The sequence below is a fragment of the Pelophylax lessonae genome, assembly GCF_965119305.1.
Source record: "Pelophylax lessonae genome assembly, chromosome: 3".
NCBI lineage: Eukaryota > Metazoa > Chordata > Amphibia > Anura > Ranidae > Pelophylax > Pelophylax lessonae.
The window spans coordinates 450,214,000-450,219,792 of NC_138770.1; positions in this window are offsets into that span (position 1 = coordinate 450,214,000).

The following is a 5,793-nucleotide window of genomic DNA, read 5'->3' on the forward strand; positions in this document are numbered from 1 at the left end:
CCAGCATGTCCCCATTCAATGCACAGTGACCAGCATGTCCCCCACCAATGCACAGTGACCAGCATGTCCCCCATCAATGCACAGTGACCAGCATGTCCCCCATCAATTCACAGTGTCCAGAATGTCCCCATTCAATGCACAGTGACCTGACCAGCATGTACCCCATTCAATGCACAGTGACCTGACCAGCATGTCCCCATTCAATGCACAGTGACCTGACCAGCATGTCCCCATTCAATGCACCGTGACCTGACCAGCATGTCCCCCATCAATGCACAGTGACCAGCATGTCCCCCACCAATGCACAGTGACCAGCATGTCCCCATTCAATGCACAGTGACCAGCATGTCCCCTACCAATGCACAGTGACCAGCATGTCCCCATTCAATGCACCGTGACCTGACCAGCATGTCCCCATTCAATGCACAGTGACCTGACCAGCATGTCCCCCATCAATGCACAGTGACCTGACCAGCATGTCCCCATCAATGCACAGTGACCTGACCAGCATGTCCCCATCAATGCACAGTGACCTGACCAGCATGTCCCCCATCAATGCAGTGTCCAGCATGTCCCCATCAATGCGTGACCCCCCCCCCCCGGAGGACTTCACTTACCTCTGGTGCCACCGCCGTCACCGTGCCTGGCGTGCTGCTCGGGACTCGGTCGGACGTCTTCTCCCTCCGAGTCCTCATCTCGACCTGCATGTGCGCCGCCCGTCTCCGTCCCGACTCCCTGGCGACCGTGCTGCTCGGGAGTCGACTTCTTCCTCCTCCATGGCGCTGCGACTCGGTCGGCGCCGCCCGGTGCCTCTTCTCTGACGGCGGACGGTAAGGTGTGGTGATTTTGGTGGGGGGATCACATATTAGGGTGGGGTTGTCAGTGGTGAATTGTGTGGTTTAGGGGGGGCTACACCGCCACTGTATCATACCCCCCCCGCACACAATTCACCACTGATCTCCTCACCAAATTCACCACTACTGTGTCATTCCCTCCGAATGACACAGCAGTGGTGAATTTGGTGAGATTACATATTGGTGGGGGTGTCAGTGGTGGGGGGGGGGGGGTGACACAGCGGTGGTGAATTTGGTGAGATTACATATTGGTGGGGGTGTCAGTGGTGGGGGGGGGAATGACACAGCGGTGGTGAATTTGGTGAGATTACATATTGGTGGGGGTGTCAGTGGTGGGGGGGGAATGACACAGCGGTGGTGATTTTTGTGGGGAAATCACATATTGGTAGGGGTCTGTGCCACAGACCCCCCAATATGTGATTTCCCCACAAAATTTACCACCGCTGTGTCATTCCCACCCCTACACCACCACTGATACCCCCACCAATATGTGATCATGTCCCCCAAATTCCCCTCTGCTGTGTCATTCCCCCCACACCACCACCAATATGTGATGTCCCCCAAGTTCACCACTGCTGTGTCATCGTCCCCCCACCACACAATTCACCACTGACACCCCCACCAATATGTGATCTCCCCCAAGTTCACCACTATGGTGAATTTAGGGGAGATCACATGTTGGTGGGGGTGTCAGTGGATGTGGTAGTTAGCTGGTGTTTGCTTTGAACAAAACCTGTACTACTGTACGGTATTCTTGTTATTATCTACTCACTGACCTGACCTCACCACTTATGAGGACACCATAGATCCGAAGGCGGAGCGGGCCACAGGACCTTTCACAACGTCACGTTCACGTGACTCCGCTGAGGTGTGGGTGGGGTTAGGTGCCCTCAGCGTGACGGGGCGGGGTTAGGTGCCCTCAGCGTGACGGGGCGGGATTAGGTGCCCTCAGCGTGACGAAGGAGAGTGACTCGGCCAATGTGTGGGTGGAGCTACCTGTCAATATTCACTGGGGAGGGCTAGGAGTGTGGGCAGGGCTAGAGCTCTTTAATGTGCACGGCCACGGACCAACGAGAAGGCGGGCCTAAGAGGGACTCTTTGTGGTGTAGGCGGGGCTAGGCGTCCTTAATGATCACAGAGTGCGGGGCTAAGAATGACTCGGCTGATGTGTAGGCGGGGTTACAGGTCGTCTCCCCTCCTCACACTTCAACATAGAACTGGCCGCCGGGCCCCGCCTCCTAGTTCCATAGCGCTGGTCGCCGAGCGGCTCTGCGGCGGTTCCCGATAGCCCGATGTTGTCTTTGAGACAACATCGGGTGAATTAGTGCTGTACTGGGCGGCGGGTTCCCTTCCCGTCCAAAGTGTCCGACCGCTCAGTCCACCCCTGGAGCCCGCTGCTGACACTGACATGGGGCCCGGGGCCCCTGGACATTCGGGGCCCTGGGCAGTTGCCCAGTTTGCCCCCCCCCCTAACGCCGGCCCTGCATACGTCCATCATACATACTCTAGAATTGACCATATCCTGGTGCAGACACCCATGTTGCCCTATATCACATCTGTGAAAATAATGGACACTCCATGGTCCGATCACTCCCCATTAAGCATGACCCTATCTGACCTCTGGTCCCGGCCTTCCCCGTCCCCATGGCATCTCAATGCCTCTTTGCTGGGTGACCCGACCATTTGTTCGGAAGTGGAGGTGGAGATACGTTCTTTTTTCGCTTTAAACTAGCCTTCTGCTACGTCTCCCTCCAACAACTGGTCAGCGCATAAGGCTACCATTAGAGGCAAGCTGCTTCAGCTGGCTGCCAGGGCTAAGAGGCATAATGACAGCACCATCAAGCAACAGGATGCGCAGTTAGCCTCTCTACGGGCGGAACAGCGCAGTTTTCCGCACATCGATATTAGACATAAAATAGATATGGTGCGGGCGGCCTTGAATCTTAGTCTCACTACGCGGGCGGAAAAATCCCTTCACTGGTCTAAACATAGATTTTACGCGTTAGGGGACATGCCGAATACCCTTCTGGCTAGGAAACTGAACCCTCTGAATTTTGCGGCGGCACTTCCTAAGCTTCGCCTTGGGAATGGCCAAATGTCCCAAAATCCCAAGTCGGTAGTTGCAGAATTTTATGACTTTTACTCGGATTTATATATGGCACCGGAACGGTTCCAGTCTGCGCAAGCGGATAAATTCTTTGCGGACATCCCCTTGCCCAAGCTCAGCACTGCTCATATGGAACTAATGGACAAGGACATTGAGGAATCGGAAGTCTTGATTGCAATCAAGAGCCTGAATCCATCTAAGGCCCCGGGCCCGGATGGTTTCTCTGGTGCTCATTACCGGAAATATGGGGAGCTCCTGATCCCTCATATGTGCTCCTATTTTAATGCCATTCGCAAGGGGGAACCCCTTCCGCCCCACGAAAACAACGCATTTATACATGTGATACCTAAACCAGGGAAGGACCACAGCGATTGTGCGAACTACCGCCCTATATCCCTGATCAATGTGGACTTGAAGATCCTGACAAAGGTCATGGTCAACAGGCTTAACTCCTTTTTAGCTTCCTATGTGCACCCTGACCAGGCCGGGTTTGTGCCTACTAGGCAGGCCTCTGATCAAACCAGGAGGGTCATTGACGTAATCTAGGCCCTCCATTCTGATTGGGACGCTTGTGGACCCAGGAAGGGGATGCTGCTCTCCCTGGATGTCCACAAGGCATTCGACTCACTCTCCTGGGACTACCTCCTATATGTGATGGAAAAGTACGGGTTTGGCCTGCGTTTTCTGTCTATCCTAAAGGTATTATATGATAAACCGGAGGCCTCGGTTGTGGTCAGGGGTCACAGATCAGCCCCTCTGGGGATCCATAGGGGTACCAGAAAGGGGTGCCCTCTGTCACCGTTGCTTTTTGTCCTGGCACTCATCTGTGGGGGGTGGATAATAAGTGTCTGCTTTTTGCGGACGACATTTTGATACTGTTGTCCTCCCCGATTGTCTCTATACCTAACCTATATAACCTATATAGAATGCTTGGCCACTTCTCACGGATCTCGGAACTCACGGTCAATCATGTGAAATCTTGGGCACTGAATGTTTCTCTAAATCATAGCACAGTGGAGCTACTGAAACAAAACTTTGCTTTTCAATGGCAGGCTCAGGCTCTTCCCTATTTGGGAATTAATCTTATACCCTCTTTACGCACTTTATATGCCATGAATTACCCACCATTGTTTAGACAACTTTCGGAGGACCTTCTCAGGTGGCAACTTAGGCCCCCACCATGGTTTGGCAGAATTCATTCCTTAAAAATGGTGGTGCTTCCAAAACTGTTAGATTTATTTCGTACCCTACCTATACAACTTCATAAAGCGGATGTTATTTCCTTTCAGAAGAAAATGCTTTCCTTTATTTGGGGTACTAAGAGGCTGAGGGTTAATAAGCGCACTCTCCACGCTCCCAGGGGGAGGGGGGGCCTAGGGGTCCCGAACCTCTTAAAATATTTTTATGCAGCTCAACTAGCCCAGCTCATCAGATCCTATTCACAGACCGCGCTACCTTTGTGGTTGCGGGTGGAGTCTGTTTCGTCTGGGGCTTACCCACTCTCTCACCTGCTGTGGCTGCCTTCCAGGTGCTGCCCAGCCATTATGTGTCCTTCGCTTTATTTCTCCCTGGGACTGTGGGATAGGCTTTCTAGGTCATTTCAATTTGTGTCCCCCCCACAGGCCGCTGGCCCCCTTGTTCAGAAACCCTGACTTTGCCCGGGCCTTGAGCCCCGGGCGTTCTCGTGGTGGACGAACAAGGGTTTGCTGCGAATAGCAGATATCTGTGACCACAGGGGGCTTTTCACCAAATGGGTTTTGATGGAAAAGTTGCACATGCCAGAGTCCGAATGCTATCGCTATGCTCAAATTATGTACCACGCCAAGACTTTACAACGCGGGTCTGACCTTGTTTGCAGAACCCGTATGGAATTCTTGTGTGAACAATTTGATAAACTTAGGGGCCACATTTCTCAAATATATTCTATCCTGACATCCTCCGATTCATGTAAACTAAGTTATATGGGGGCTTGGGAGGGGGACCTGCAGGAGACTCTGGACCTGGCGGATTGGGATAAGTTAGCTACCGCCGCCTCTAGGTCCCTTATCAATACATCTATCATTGAGGCAAATTATAAGGTTCTCCTGCGGTGGTATATGGTTCCTACACGATTCGCGGCATATGTCCCGGGAGCTTCTCCGCTGTGCTTCAGAGGCTGCAGCCAACAGGGGACGGCCTATCATGTGTGGTGGGTCTGCCCGAAAGTACGGTGTTACTGGATACGAATCTATAATCTTATCTACTCTCTGACGCAAGTGAACCTGCGGAAGTCCCTGCGACAGGCGTTGCTGGGGAAGGCGGTGAAGGATGCCTCCAAAGGAGCCAAATTGCTTATATGATTTATTTTTGTGGCAGCGAGAATAGTGATAGCACGGTCCTGGCGTTCGACAACAATACCTCTTGAAATGTTTAGAGCAAAATTGACTTGGCTGATGATTAATGAATGTTTATCTGCTGTACTGAATGATAGGGTGAAGCTGTTTGAGAAGGTCTGGCACCCATGGCTGCGATATTTGGAAGGGGACCCCCGAGCCGACTTGGGTTGAATGATACCCATTGAGCTGTTTTGGGCCCCTCTGGGGGTGGAGTGCTCTCCCTGGGGGTTGCCCCCTACTTACACCAGTTGGGCTTTTATGCACAGTTTATGTGTCTCCCATCCCATCCCTCTCTCTTCCTTTTCCTCCTTTTTTTTCTTTCTTTTTGTCTTTCCCCCTCCTCCCCCTTTTCGTTTTGAGGGCAGGGTTGCTCGGGGTGGGGGGGGGGTGTATTTTGTGATTGCTTTCATTATGTTTACCCAAATCCCCACATTGCATTATGGTATATTTACGTGGC